The 16,228-nt window shown below is 46.8% G+C and overlaps 1 protein-coding gene across 6 annotated transcripts in view; it reads right to left on the bottom strand.

Moving 5' to 3' along the window:
* The window catches only part of SOCS6 (suppressor of cytokine signaling 6), a 40,580-nt gene extending 25,217 nt beyond the window's left edge, over window positions 1-15,363 (bottom strand). Inside the window, exons 1-2 of one of the 6 annotated variants that reach the window (XM_072758093.1) lie at window positions 15,280-15,363; window positions 9,344-9,530 (exon numbers count right to left, since the gene is read on the bottom strand). The gene's annotated coding sequence lies outside the window, so the exon portion shown is untranslated. Of the gene's footprint in view, window positions 1-9,343; window positions 13,308-14,802; window positions 14,922-15,279 lie in introns of those variants that run through there. The other 5 variants (XM_072758092.1, XM_025997733.2, XM_072758095.1 and 2 more) reach the window with 5 other exon arrangements.
* Between the last annotated feature and the right edge of the window lie 865 nt (window positions 15,364-16,228).

The following is a 16,228-nucleotide window of genomic DNA, read 5'->3' as shown; positions in this document are numbered from 1 at the left end:
CACCCCTCCGTAAAATCACAACGATGAAAGACAAAGTCCTTACCCTCAAGGACCTCAGATCTAGGACAGACTATAAGCAGACATTTGCTGAAGACGGAGGGAAAGGCGGCAAAGGCACAGAGTTATTTAGGATGCTACCCCCATTCAGAGGACAGAAACCCAAGAAGAGGGAGGCGTCCTGCCACCAGTTACTACCTCTGCTCCCATACGATTTCTACTACCAATATCAGCACGACCACCGCCCATTCAGAGGTGACTACATCCTAAAAAATGTACATTAATCTTCTTGAATCTTCATAAGAACTCTTTCTGGAAGATACTATCTTTATATCTCTATCTCCATTTTATAGAAGAGGAAACTAAATCTTAGAAAGCTTAACAATTTAGGGTACCTGGGTGGCTCAGTCAGGTAAGCATCTGACTCAGTTTTGGCTCAGGTCATGATCTCAGTGTCATGAGTTCAAACCCCACATCAGGCTCTGAGCTTAGTGCAGAGTCTGCCCGAGGATTCCCTCCCTCTTCCCCTCCCCCACTCATGAGCACACTCTCTCTCTCTAAAATTAATATATAAATAAAATCTTAGAAAAAGAAAGTTTAACAATATGTCCAAAGTCACAAGGAAAGGGGCCAAGAAACAGACACGAGTGCTGACCCATGGTGCATGATCTAGAAACTGCCTCCTTTTCTGATGATGAGCATAACATGGGGAATGGCAGGGCAGAGCTTAATGCAGATCCTGCAGCCACACTGTCTGAGTTCCAATCTCAGCCAGCATTTCCTAATGACCGTGGGCATCCATGCCTCAGTTTTATCACCTGAACATGGAAATCAAACATTTAACTACCCAGGGGAACTCCCTTCTAGCATGATGGCACGAGAAGGCACGATGGCATGAGAAGGTTGATAAATCCTCTCTGCAAAAGGCAACCACAAAATTGTGTCAAAAGCAACCAGTTTAGCACTTTGGAGATAAACTAACAGCATGTAAGAACGAAGAAACATATTCGTGAAAACCACTCAACTTTGGGACTTCATTAAAATTACAAAATTTTATGATCCAAAACATATCAAGAGAAAGCAAGACTAGGAAAACATACTCGTATATCACACATCTGATATAACATTCTTATGCAGAACAAATAAAGAACTCTTACAAATAAACTAAGACAACCTAATTTTTTAAATGGGCAAAAGACATGAATAGATCTTTTACCAAAGAAGCTATACAAGCTAATTTGTAGAGACGCCACTACATACCCACTCGAATGACCACACCTCATGTTGACAAGTACTAGAGAAACTGGAACCTCCGTACATCGCTGCAGGGAATGCAGAACAGTTTGACTTTTACACATTTTTTCTGTTTTCCTTACTCTGATAAAAAAGTTAAAATATGTGGCTAAATACATAGAACAAAGAGATCTAAGATATAGCAGGTCCATGTCAGACCCCTAGGAATCTGTGCAGGTAACCCACTTCCTTTGTCCCCAGCTGCCTGGTGCTGGTATAATAACTTTACTCTTCCTTGAGAAGTTTCTCATTTTATTTTAGCTGACTCTCAGCCTTTTATTGTTTGCGCTTTTTCTTAAGATATCTTCCCAATGCTGAAATCATAAACTCTTCCGTATTTCCTATAAAAGTACTGAAGTTTTGCTTTTCACGTGTAAGCCCTTGATTAATTTAGTATTGATTTATAGAAGGTAAGGGTTAATTCCCATCTTTCCACGTGGACAACCAGCTGGCTTCACACACTCACACACATACACACAAATACTGACCCTGACGCGCGTAGGGGCTCAATCGGTGAAGCCTTCAAACCTCAGTTTTGGTTTCAGCTCAGGTCATGATCCTATGGGCCCTAAGATCGAGCCCTGCCAAGGCTCCCGGCTCGGCTCACAGGGGTCTGCATGAAAGATTCTCGTCCTCTGTCCACCCCCCCTTCACTCACACACACTCTCCCTCCTTCTCTAAAATGAATAAATCAACCTTAAAAAAAAAAATACTGACCCTGATAAGAATTTTAAAAATGCAAATTAAAATAGAAATGACTTTTCATAACTCAAGTTAGCAGAGATTCTTCTAAATGATGACTTGAAAATGTCTTAATATAGTTTAAAAAAAAACTTGGTTCTATGCAACTCTTAAAAATATTCATACTCTTTGACCCAATAATGCTGTTTTTATAACTCTTAAAGAAATAACACAAAACGAAAGCAATAACAATGTCCCCATTATCACATATGATATAAAAATAAATTTTCATTTTAAGAATTAGAAAATATTCATGGGACTCCTGGGTGGCTCAACGGTTAAGCGTCTGCCTTCAGCCCAGGGCGTGATCCTGGAGACCCGGGATTGAATCCCACATGAGGCTCCCTGCATGGGGCCTACTTCTTCCTCTGCCTGTCTCTGCCTCTCTCTCTCTGTCTCTCTCATGAATAAATAAAATCTTTAAAAAAAAAAAAAGAAAGAAAGAAAGAAACATTCTAATTTCCAACAGTCTGAGAACTGTCAACAAAATGCCAGCACATCTACACAATGGAACCTTAGGGAACCACTAAAATTGATATTTATACACGGTTATAAATAACATGAGGGAAAAGTTCATATTGTTCATTTGTTAAGTGCAAACACAGGAAACAAAATCATATGTACAGTGTGGTCTCGATTATGTAGGAAGAATAGGGAGGCACACCAGACCAGAAAGAAATGCAGCAGAACCACCATCTGGGCCACAGAATGCTCTGTAAATACTACTTTCAATACTTTATTTTCAAAATAATCTGTAAATATGGAGGTTTTATAAGAAGGAGGTCTGTGAGTTTGTTTGTTCTTTAGTTACTTTGCTAAAGGGAATAGCTGAGTAAAACCATCAGGTTAAAGCAAAATGCAAGGCCTTTTCTTGGCTTTCAGTTAGGCCATGGCTGAACAGAAATATAAATCAATAGTTAAGAATTCTGTTATTTTCTTTTTTTTAGGAGAACCTAGGCAGCCTTCTTCCTCCTCACTCCACCCAAAACTAGTCTCTGCCAATCTGACATTTAATTTTGATTGGTGTGTATATAGTCAGGGCCTGGCCTGAAATACTCAGTCTAAGTATTACATCAACATAGAGCTAATTAATACAGACTTACTATATAAATATTAACCCTAAAAGAGTAATAAACTCACCAGCTTTTCAATGACCATCTTTACTCCTTGTTCAGCTTCTATTCCACGCTCAATCGTCTTCATTCCCTAGCAAGTAGCCTCAATTCCCTTTCCCACTCTTACTCTGAAATACTGTCTTGGCAAAACAACAACACTGCTGAACTCCGGCTCTGCCCACACCGCGCCCGCCCCGCACAGGAAAGTGTGGCTGCACAAACACACACCACTCTGCCTGGTCTCACTGAAAGTCAGACCATGAACGTCAGGTGGAGCCTTCAGGCTGCCTGGAAGTCAAACCACAGCTCCCCGATGCATCCACCGTCCCGTTCTATGTGTTTGCTGGTGCCGTAACACTGACCCCCTCTGTTTAATCTCAACCCGTGGCCCCGCTTCCTACTTCACTGAGAAAATCAGGACACGGGAAGACAACTTTTGGACAAAACCATCCCGCTGCTCTAGCGATCCACGCCCCTCTCCTCAGGGCCCCCTCCATTCATGTACTAGATCTCCCTCACCTCCCAAGGCCCCCTCTCTACTGGATCGCTTCTAAAAACATCATTTCTCAGATACACGAACAAACCTGTCTCAACCCTACCTTCCCTGCCAACTCTGGTTCTGTCTCTTTAATCCCCTTTGCAACAAAACACCTTGGGAAAGACTTGCTTACTAGAGGCCTACTCTTCCTTTCCTCCTGTTTTCCCTTCTGCCCACATCAGAGACAGGAACTACTCGAGTCAAGATCCCCAGTGATGTGTCCACTGCCAATCTGGCAACGATTCTCGGGTCTTACCTGAGATGCTCTCCCAGCAGCATGGGACGCAGCTCATCGGTCCTTCCCAGATGACACGCAGGACAGCCCAGCACTCATGTCTGTACATTTTTTCTCCATCTACACTCACGCCCCAGTGACCTCACTCACTCTCATGCCTGAAATAGCACTGATGTGTCCTCTACTCCCAAATCCACATCTCTAGTTAGACTAGTTTTAAGTCCACTCCCTTCCTGACACTGCCATGGTCTTCATGGTCTTCGGGATACCTGAGCCTAAACACGCTCAATACTAAACTCTGGATCTTTTCCATCCCAGCCCCACACCTGCTCTACTTGCAGCCCTTCCCACTTCAGTCTATGGTTACTCCGTTCTTCCAACGGCTCAGATCAAAACCTCCACAATCATCCATGGCTCCTCTCTCTCACACATCACACCCAGTGTCCTGTCTCTGTACCACACTGAGTCCAATCACTTGTGGCTGTCAGCACGCTGCCCCATGCTACCATCCTCTCTCATCTGCATTACTTAACTGCCTCCCAATTTGTTTCCTTGCTTCTTCCTTTGGCCCCTCCATGCTTTTCTCCACATGGCACTGGTGCTTAGGGAATTGGCACAAATGCTGATAGTGCCGAGTAATGAAGTCCCTTCTCTCTGACCCAGGAGCATCTTATCTTCTGGCAACATCATGAAACTGCCAGGCTTGCACACTGGGTGAAATCTCCTACTCATCACAGTTCTTAACAACTACATGTAAATAAAAATAAATGAAAAATAGTAAGTGTAATAGAATTGCTTTGACTTCTTTTTAGGGCCTCCAAATCTTACATAGTAAGTGTTATTTTAAAAAGTAATGAGGTGTGCCTGGGTGGCTCAGTCAGTTAAGCATCTGCGTTTGGCTAAGGTCAAGATCCCAGGGTCCTGGGAACAAGCCCAGTGTCAGGCTTCCTCTCCTCCATGCTCATGCTCTCGCTATCTCTGTGTCTCTCTCAAATAAATAAAATCTTGGGGACACCTGGGTGACTCAGCGGTTGACATCTGCCTTTGGCTCAGGTCGTGCTCCCTGGGTTCTGGGATTGAATCCCACATCAGGCTCCCCACATGGAGCTTCCTTTCTCCTTCTGCCTACGTCTCTGCCTCTCTATCTCTCATGAATAAATAAAATCTTTAAGAAATAATAAAAATAAAAAATAAATTAAAACATGAATATTTGCATGGTTACAAAGGTAAATAAAGAAATTCAAAGATAACCAAGTTAAGAAAAATTGACTTAAAATTGTCATTTAATTAAAAAAAAATTGTCATTTAATTTAAAAGTTAATGAATTAAGAATAAATTTATAATTACAGTTCTAATAAATTTTCAAGTGATTCTCTCCCACTCTGTAGGCTACTGACACAAAAATATAGGATAGCACTAGTTTGCTGTTTGACACTGACTATCTCCTTGGTGAGTCTGTTTTCCTACATAAAATAAAGAGGCAGACATCTAAAGCATGTCTAGCTCTAAAAGTATCTGATTCAGCAGAAATAAAAATATGCAGACTTTTTAACCTGCAGAGCACAAAATTTTACATGAGCATTTCTAAGCATCTTTTTAACTGTGTTCAATACATTTCTATTAAGCTGAGTATGAAAATGTTTATAAATCCAATCATTCAAAATGTTAAGGGAACTGGCTTATAAGAATTGACTAATGAAAATAAATTCACTCCTCCTTAATTTTTTAATTCAGATTTTAACATTTAAAGATTTATTTATTTATTTATTTATTTATTTATTTTTAAAGATTTTATTCATTCAAGAGAGAGAGAGAGGCAGAGACAGAAGCAGGTTCCATGCAGGGAGCCCGACATGGGACTCGATCCCAGGTCTCCAGGATGAGGCCCTGGGCTGAAGGCAGCGCTAAACCGCTGAACCACCTGGGCTGCCTTAACATTTAAAGATTTAAAAAGCACACTTGGGGTACCTGGCTGGTTCAGGTGGTGGAGCATGTGACTCTTGATCTTAGGTCATAAGGTCAAGCCCCATATTGGGTGCAGAGATTAAATAAAAAATAAAATATTGGGATGCCTGGGTGGCTCAGCAGTTGAGCATCTGCCTTCGACCCAAGGCATGATCCTGGAGTCTCAGGATCGAGTCCCACATCGGGCTCCCTGCATGGAGCCTGCTTCTCCCTCTGCCTGTATCTCTGCCTCTCTCTCTCTCTCTCTCTCGGTCTCTCATGAATAAATAAAATCTTTTAAAAAATAAATAAATAAAATAAAATATTATTTAAAAAATGAAAAAAAGGCAGGAAACAACAAATGTTGGAGAGGATGCAGAGAAAAGGGAACCCTCTTACACTGTTGGTGGGAATGTGAACTGGTGCAGCCACTCTGGAAAACTGTGTGGAGGTTCCTCAAAGAGTTAAAAATAGACCTGCCCTACGACCCAGCAATTGCACTGTTGGGGATTTACCCCAAAGATTCAGATGCAATGAAACGCCGGGACACCTGCACCCCGATGTTTCTATCAGCAATGACCACAATAGCCAAACTGTGGAAGGAGCCTCGGTGTCCATCGAAAGATGAATGGATAAAGAAGATGTGGTTTATGTATACAATGGAATATTACGGGATCCCTGGGTGGCGCAGCGGTTTGGCGCCTGCCTTTGGCCCAGGGCGCGATCCTGGAGACCCGGGATCGAATCCCACATCGGGCTCCCAGCGCATGGAGCCTGCTTCTCCCTCTGCCTGTGTCTCTGCCTCTCTCTCTCTCTGTGTGTGACTATCATAAATAAATAAAAAAATTAAAAAAAATTTAAAAAAAAAAAAAAACAATGGAATATTACTCAGCAATTAGAAACGACAAATACCTGCCATTTGCTTCAACGTGGATGGAACTGGAGGGTATTATGCTGAGTGAAGTAAGTCAATTGGAGAAGGACAAACAGTGTATGTTCTCATTCATTTGGGGAATATGAATAATAGTGAAAGGGAATATAAAGGAAGGGAAAAGAAATGTTGGGAAATATCAGGAAGGGAGACAGAACATAAAGACTCCTAACTCGGGGAAACGAACTAGGGGTGGTGGAAGGGGAGGAGGGCGGGCGTTGGAGGGGAATGGGTGACGGGCACTGAGGTGGACACTTGACGGGATGAGCACTGGGTGTTTTTCTGTATGTTGGTAAATTGAACACCAATAAAAATTAATTTAAAAAAATAAAAAAAAAATGAAAAAAAGTAGCAGACCTATATACCAGTTTATCACTATTAGGTATATACATATTAAATTTTTAGTGTGTACCTTTTTATACCTGTCTAGACACTTACCAATGTAACAGCTAAAAACTGAGCAAGTTCCTTTTTTTTTTTTTTTTTTTAAAAAAAAAAAGATTTTATTTATTCATGAGAGACACACAGAGAGAGGCAGAGACACAGGCAGAGGGAGAAGCAGGCTCCATGCTAGGAGCCCAATGTGGGACTCAATCCCAGGACCCTGGGATCACGAAGACAGATGCTCAACCACTGAGCCACCCAGGTTCCCCTGAGCAAGTTCCTAAACAATTTCACAACTTTTACTGCCTATGACACAGAATGGACTCATTGGTTAAAGTACCCAGTAGAAAAGAGCCTTTGAAATTTTTCTTTTTTTTTTTTTTACAAACTAGTAACAAGTAAGGCCCAAAGATCTATGTCTGTTGCTTTTTTCATCTGGCTTTACATATTGAGGGAAAAACTTAAAAAAAAAAAAAAAATCAAGATATTGATCCAAGAGGTCCAATATCTGATGAAGAAGAGCTTCAGTCAAGAGAAGAAAATGAAAGAGAAGAAATGATAAAAGAAACCCTGAAAATTTTCCTGTAACTGAACAACACAAAGCTCAAGACTGAAAGGATCCATGGAAGGCTCAATACAAAGAACAAACAATAATCAGGCACGCCGTGATGAAATTTTTAGGAGATAATAAAATGGTACTAAAAGCTTCTCCAAAAAGAGGAAAAAATAACATACAAATGATTGGGAAACAGACAGCAACTAACTTAGTAATACTGAAAGCTGGAAGTCAGTGGTACGTCTTCAAAATACCAAGAGAAAATTTATTTTCAATATGGCACGCACTCACAGCGACTCCTCATCACGGGGTGAACTCCAGGTGAAAGCAGACCAGATTCCAAGGAAGACGCCAGAGGAGCCTCAGGCCTAGTGCAGACTTGGTGAAAGCAAGAAATAACCTCTCTTTCCACACTAAAATTTCAGAGTTAATCTGTCACTGCAGCATCACCTATTCCATCCTGACTGAAACAATAATCTAGATTTCTATACACAGCCAGACTGTAAGTTACATATTTGGAACATACATGTTTTCTGACAAGGTCTAAAAAATAACCCAACTTCTTCATTACGTTTCTCAGGAAGTTACTAAGAGAATGAGTTCCATCAAATCAAGGAAGTAAAGTAAGAAACAGAATGCAGATCACCTCACTTAGGAAAGAGGAGAAAAGAATCTGTAGGTTGATGTTACAGTTCCAGCTGCTCAGCCTGTTTGAGATACAGTCCCTGCCGCCCATGGCTCTTCCCAAACACAGGTCAATGGTGACCTCCTCCATGAAGACACAAACCCAAATTCCCCACCTCCAAGGAGTAAATGAAAACATCCGCACCAACCACAAGAAGAGCTGCACATTCAGGCTCCATTCTAAAACCTGCTAGAATGTGGAATAGGACTTTGGGCTGATTACTTAATCACCCTTAGTCTCTTTCCCCAACATCTATATAAGGATGAATCAGAAGCTTCCTTATAATTCTAAGATGCAATAATTCTGCAAATGCACAAAACTACTAAAATCCTAAAACAATTCTATGTGTGTTACATGCTTACATATCCTGACAGCCTGTGACATTTGGTAATAATATTATTCCCCAAGTATATTTTTTTCCACTTTCAAAAGCAATGTCAACAGATAAAAATGACTGTTGTCGCGGGGATGACATTTCCTTTAAAACCAAAATTAAGCTTTAGTAAGAAGCATCTCATTACTAGAAACACCAAAACAAAATTTGCAAAAGGAAAATCATACAAAGTAACAGTCTCCCCAAGAGAATTCATCTTACTTCCAGGTGTATTCACCTTGCTGCTTCAACCATCCAGTGCTTCTGGAGTACCCAGAATAACACCTATCGCTAGGAGAACCACCATCAGCACTGCCAAATAATAGGCTATCCAGAGCACGTGGCAAATACACCTTTTCTAAATCGTTCTACAGAATAACATCAAATTCTTAAAATGGTTTTTGATGGAAATCTTTCCTATTAGGAGCCATATATTCCTCTGTTCTCTTAAAAGGGAACCCTTAAACACAACCATGTATATCCAATATAATCTCATACTGTCACTGAAGTGCTATATATAGACAGATGCCTCTACAAATGACCAAATTTACCTGTTGGAAAATTTCAGGATGGCATAGTGAAGTCTTCAGGTTTACTGATGCTCAGATAACGGTTTGTCTCCCGGGCCTTCAGAGATATGCCGTCTTTTCTTCTTTCTTTCTTCTCTACTAAACAGTCTGCTCCCAAGGACAATGGGATAGCCACCGCTCCCCAAACATAGTCTCCAAGTGTGATGCCCTTTTAATAATTTTAAGAGAACATTTCAGTGTGATGGCTGTTAACAGTAATTAAAAAAAAAAATACATATATATCACAAGAGTGTGAAAACAAGAGCCTGAGGCTTTGCAGAAGGCTGAGAGCAGTACCTTTTTTGTTCTACATCTTCCATCACCTGACTGCAGTGACCCAGTGCTAAGCAACTCAATAGCTGCTCACATTTGTAACCTTCCCGATTTTAGTAGCTGGCGCTGTTAATACTTCTGTGGGCTCCCACTGTCTTTCCTCCTTTACTTTCGTTTTTCTTGTCCCCTTGGTCTTATGCTCCCCACACAAGACATCCTTAACAAGAAAAACCAAGTCTTACATACATGTTACCGATTACCCAGACTGCTCCCTTTAACTACTCAGTTCATTTTAAACTAATTATTACTATTAGCATTTACTATATTCCAGGCACTGAACCCATACATTTACATGCATTTTCTCATTTAATTTCCACACCAACGCTGAGAAAGGCACTATTATTATTTTATGGATAAAGCAATTGGACAGAATATATTTTAAAAACCTACCCTATAAAGTCACAGAGCTAGATCTGCAGCCTTCTGAAAGACTGCCTTCACTAGCCAGTCAGTTATCTAAGCCTCCGACTTGTCTGATTCCAACTGAGGTTTTTCGAGGCTTTTTTCCTCCTGCTGAATTCCGCAACATGTAGCTGAGGATGCCAGAGGTTCCAGATAACCGAGGGTTTACCTTACCAAGCTATGTGAGCTAACATCAAGGGAAATGTGCTTTGGAGCTGTGACTCTCCACATGCTATAGATAACTATGCTTCCAGAAGTGACAAAGGCCTGTGGGTCTTCGTGAACGGCCAGTTGGACATGTAAATCAATCAGACCCATGTTATGGCTCTACAGTCAAAGACAGTTCTTGGGGTATCTGGCTGGCTCCATCAGTTGAGTATGCAACTCTTGATCTTGGGGTCGTGAATTTGGGACCCCTGCTGGAAGTAGAGCTGACTTAAAAAACAAAACAAAACAAAACACACAACAGTTCTCTGTGTGTAGGTAGGGTGACTTGGGGCCTAAAGTTATAATAATTTTGGTCTTATTCATGCTGTGATTTATTCAGGTGAGCAGATCAGCTCAGAATGGCATAAATAAGCAACACAAAAAAAACAACAGATTTCTCACCATCTACACAGCACATCCCTGCCTTTAATGTGTAGATAATAACGTAAATACAACTGGCACTTTCTGTACATCGTGTCCCCACAGGATGTGTTAGGGAGACACAGAAGAACCACGGACCACATTCTGCCCACGTGGGACTTACATAAGGAGAAAGACCAAAAGAAAAAATAGTTACAGACTGCAGTAAATGTTATGATGAAAACATACAAACAGGGAAGATGGGACCACTGAAGGAGCTGTAGGAGGAGTAGTCAGGAGAGACTTCCCTGATGCGGTGAACCTGGCATTAAGATCTGAGAAGGAATCAACCATAAGAAGAACGTTCTAGGCAAACAGAACTACCCTATCAAAGATGAGGAAGCCAGCAGCAGCCTGGAATGTGAGAGAACAGAAGGGCTACAGGGTGACTCCGTGGTGAGGAAGAGAGAGCTGGTCAAGATGAACTGAAGAACTAGGCAGAAATCACATGGCCCATGGTGGAGAGTTTGGATTTTACTTTATTTTTTTTAAGATTTTTTATTTATTTATTAGAGATAGAGAGAGACAGAGAGGCAGACACACAGGCAGAGGGAGAAGCAGGCTCCATGCAGGGAGCCTGACATGGGACTCGATCCCAGGTCTCCAGGATCACGCCTGGGGCAGAAGGCGGCCCTAAACCGCTGAGCCACCACGGCTGCCCCGGATTTTACTTTAAACACAATATATGTTCACAACAACTCTGTCAGGCAGATTTAATACCCTCACTTGAGCCCCACAGAAGAAGTAAGGCTCGGAGAGGAGGTAAAATGTGTTCAAGGTCACAAAGCTAGTAATGTATACTAAAGATCAAACACCTCCAAAAAGTCCTCAGTATGCAACACAAGAATTCAAATCTTAAAGGACTTTATCTGAATATGTCTACTCTTCAAACATCAGTAAGACCAACAGCCACCAAAAAATAATCAAGAAAAATTTCATGTTTGTATGTGTCATCAGAGACCCTCAAGTGGGTTTAAAGTAAAATGTGCCCTTGGTTCTAATGCCTTCACTTTTTGTTAGCTAAACCAGTATACTGTACAGAATACCAAATTAACCACAAAAACATTAATGACAATTTCACTGTCAGTACAATTTAAAATACGTCCCAATGCGGTTTCACTTTTACTGTGTGAACTCCTCTTTCGATCTGTCTAGGCATACAAGAAAGTTCCCCCTTTCTATGACATACACTAGTATTATAAATGTCTCCCTTGTAAAAGCAGTAATTTTACAAAAATACTCAGGCACCACAGATGTGCCATTTCCAAAACTGGAAAAAGATTAGGGATGAGGACCAAGAACTGAAATAATCTTCACTTCCCATAAAAGATGCAACAAACAAAAACAGCAAAAGGTGATCTTAGCTTGGTCATTTACTTACCTACCTACCCTATTAAATGTCAAAATCAATGCATGCACACTAGTAGTTATACTACATATAAATAACATGGGGTGCCTGACCTCATAGTCAACATACTTGTGTATCAACCCATTCCACAAGACGGTGTATTCTTGAGAGAAAGACAGTAACTACCACAAATTCAGAAATGGACATAACATTTCCTTTTCCAGACTATATTGTGACTTTTAAATAAGATCATGCAATTACTTCTATGAGCAAAATAAAAAATATTTACTATTTTTTTTAAAGATTTTATTTACTCATTTGACAGAGAGAAAACACAACCAGGGGGAGCAGCAGGCAGAGGGAGAGGAAGCCTAACACAGGGTTCGATTCCAGGACCCTGGGATCATGCAAGCCAAAGGCAGAGATGCTCAACTGTGAGCCATGCAGGCACCCGATATTTACTATTAATACCACAAACGTTTCCTGAAAACTGATCACAACGGAGAAAACTACCAGAGTTTTCTCTGAGAAGTTACACAAGACAGTCTTAGGCAGATCCTTGTTTCTGTTCCCCCAAAAGGCCACTGAAAGGGATACTCAGATGGCAAAATGGGTAGGACCCCAGGCAGCACAGCAGACCTTGTCCTCCCAGGTCATGGCGCAGCCTAGGTCAAGGACACCCAAACCCCTTCCCTCTCACTCCCTGGAAGGTGCTGCCTTGGGAGGGTACCACGTGACACTGAGGGTGAGCCCCTGAGTCCTGGGGAGCCCCTATCTTCTCACTAAAAGATGGGGAAATGGGCAGTGCCAGGTACCCCGTACCAATTTAGGTGGCATCTAAAGAGCCTAATAAAAGGGAAACGTATTTCAAAAGAGATGTTGCCTGGAGACCCTTAGAGGGTAAAGGTTCATCCTTAACCAGAACAAACAGTGGAAAGTACTTGTCAAACCCCAGAGAGTAAGTTCTTCTGAGAATTGTTATCAAGGGGCGGTGGGTGAGCCAGCTTCCCCAAAGACAAGGAGAGAGCACCAGGGAAGGTACAGAAGGGGCTGGGGGGACCCGCTGGGTGTAGGACAGGGGCAGACGGTGGAAGTTAACCGCATCCACTGCCAGGTGATGCGGCAGTGAGGAAAACTAGAAAGCACACGGGAAAAGAGAAGCACCACAGGCTACCTGTGAGACCTGTAACAATACCCTGATGCCTTTGGTTTTCTTTTTAAAGATTTTATTCATTTATTCATGAGAGAGGCAGAGACACAGGCAGAGGGAGAAGCAGGCTCCATGCAGGGAGCCCGAGGTGGGACTCCACCCCGGGTCTCGGGGACCAGGCCCTGGGCTGCAGGCAGGTGCCCAACCGCCGGGCCACGGGGGCTGCCCCCACTGATGCTTTTAAACAACGATGATGATTCGGGAGGCCCGGGTGGCTCCGCGGTTGGGCGCCGCCTTCGCCTGCGGCCCAGGGCGTGATCCTGGGGTCGCAGGATCGAGTCCCGCACCGCGCTCCCTGCAGGGAGCCTGCTTCTCCCTCTGCCTGTGTCTCTGGGTCTCTCATGAACAAATAAAATCTTAATAAAAGGAAATAAACAACGACTGCCCACGGCACTAGGTATCCCCTTTAAAAGTCATTCATTCAAACAGCGCAGCGGATCTCCTGCCGTAACGCGTCGGGCTGTTGGAAGTCAGGATCCAGGTCGGCCTCCCATGGGGGCACCTCAGACACCCGGTCCTGAAGGCGATGGCGCCCCACGTCGTTGGATTCCACGGAACAGACGACCGGAGCCGCGTCTGCGGAGCGTCCGGCGGCTCAGTCAGGCGCTCGGTGGCTGCTGCGCTCGGCCCTCAGGGTCCCCCCGCGCCGCGGGCTGCCTCGTCCGGCACTCGCCGGGGACGCGGCAGGGACCGGCCTCAACGTGACGCGGCCGCTCCCGGCAGCCGGGGTCGGCCCAGGGCCCCCGGCCCTAACCCCGGGACGTGGGCCGGGACCCCGGGTCCGCACCCCCATGCGGGAAGTTGGCGCCGGCGGCCGCACACAGCCCAAGTTTTGCGCCGGGACCCGCCGCCGGGGAACGTCGGGACCTGCGCCCGAGACGAGCCTCCACGGCGGCGCCAAGTTGCCAACTCCGGGAGCAAACTGAAAACCGAGGCCTGCGGCTCCGCGGCCGCCGCCAGCCCGCAGCCCCGGCGGCCCCGTCACGCGCCGCCCTCCCCGCCGCCCCGGCTCCCCGCGGCCCGCGCGACCTCCCGGGGCGGGGGCGGGGGCGGCGCGGCGCGGCCCGGGCCTCCCGACCCGCCGGGGCCGAGCCCAGCACCAGGACCGGCCGGCGGGGCCCGGGGCGGGGGGAGCCGCGCAGGCCCCGCGCCGCCGCCCCAGGCCTCGCCGAGCCCCGGCCTCTCGCCGGCGGGGCCGCGGGCAACAAAGGCGGAGGCCCGGCCGGCGCGCGGCGGACCCGGAGGCCCAGGGGTCGCGCGGCGCCCGGCGGAAGCAGGCCTCGGCCCTCCGCGCCCGGCCCCCGCCCGGCCCCCGCCCGGCCCGGCCTCCCGGGCGCCGCTGCCCGCCCGCCGGCCCCCGCCCGCGCACCCGGCCGGGCCTCGCGCGGGGACCTCGGCCGCAGGCGCCTCCCCGCCCCCGGGCCGCGCGACGGGAGAAGCGGCCCCCGCCCGGCCTCGCGGCCCACGGAGCGGAAAGCGAAGCCCAGACCCAGCCTCCGACGCGGCTCCGCGGACGCTCACCCGGCGGCGGCCCGGCCCGCTCCGCTTCCTCGGCCAGCGCCGGCGCGACTGCCGCGCTCGTCCCTCCTCTCCCGCAACTCCTCCTCCCGCCTCCTTCCTCCTCCTCCTCCTCCTCCTCCAGGAGGGGCGCGCGGCGGCGGCGGCGGCTGGGCCCGAGCGCCGGGCGGGAGCGGAGGAGCCGAGCGGGCCGCCCCGCGCCCTCCAGTCGGCCCGCGGCGCAGGCGGGCGTCCGGGCGCGGGGGGCGGGCCGGGGCGGGCCGAGCGGGGCCGCGGGGGCGGCCGGGGGCGCGCGGGGCGCGGGGGGCGGGGCGGGGCGGGGCGGGGGCGGCCGAGGGCGCGCGGGGGTCGGAGCGGCGTCGGGCCCGGCGCCCCCCGCCCCCGGCCCCGGCTCCCCCTCCCCTCCCCTCCCCTCCCCTGCCCTCCCCTCCCCCTCCAGCGCGGGGAAGCCCTCGGGGCCCGGGCGGCGGCGACGCGCACCTGGCGGCGGCGCTGGCCGGGCGCAGCGGGCTCCCGGCGGGGCCGGGGCCGGGGCCGGGGCCGGGGCCGGGGCCGGGGCCGGGGAGGGAAGCCCTCGCTTCCCCGCCCCTCCTGCAGCTGCATCGCGCCGCGGCCTGCTCGGCGAGTCTCGCCGCCTGCCCCCAGCCCGCTCCTTTTCCATCCGGCACTTGAAGGTTTCTCCGCGCGGCCCGCGGTGGTGCCGCCGGCCCTCAGGGTCGCGTGATGGGAAGCGGCGGCGGAGGCAGCTGGACTCCCTGCTTCGGAGACTGGCTGAGTGCGCCGCTGACGCGCGGCAGAACCGCAGACTTTATTCTTGTCAATGAGAAGCTACGGGACAAAAACGTGTTCCTCTTTTGGTGGGAAGTGGTTCAAGATAGGTGTCGTTAAACTCCGACTTCAGGATTGTTGACTTTCAAAGTTGTGATTCTTTAACAGGACCTTAAAAAAACACGGAAGTCCAGGGGGAAGAAGTGGAATGTTCAAGTGGGAATTTATATCTGAATTACGTCTCAATAAAGCTGCTAGTTAAAAAAGGTTCAGGTAATTGATCTTAATTACTATAAATGTCTAATTACAGTATTCGCCTAAACAAAATCTAGATTAATAATTTGGAAATTGGATTATCAGGAGATTTGATCGCTTTTCATGGCTGGATGGCATCTGTAAGGCTGATGTCATTGGCTGTGTGTGATTCACCAGACCCTTGTTATCTTCGGTTCTTAACCTGAATGTATGTGTAAACCTGTACCCTTATTGTTATCCTGATATAAGTGCGACTCAATTCTCAAAGATCTCATCGCAGTGAGTGTAATCTAAATAGAATGGGAAATATCAGAAAGGGAGACAGAACATGAGAGACTCCCAACTGGGAAACGAACTAGGGGGGGTGGAAGGGGAGGAGGGCAGGGGGTGGGTGGGGGTGACTGGG

Source organism: Vulpes vulpes, chromosome 5 (assembly GCF_048418805.1).
Source record: "Vulpes vulpes isolate BD-2025 chromosome 5, VulVul3, whole genome shotgun sequence".
NCBI classification, from domain to species: domain Eukaryota; kingdom Metazoa; phylum Chordata; class Mammalia; order Carnivora; family Canidae; genus Vulpes; species Vulpes vulpes.
Note: the sequence above shows the minus strand (reverse complement) of the source record. Positions and strands in the feature narration are given on the sequence as shown.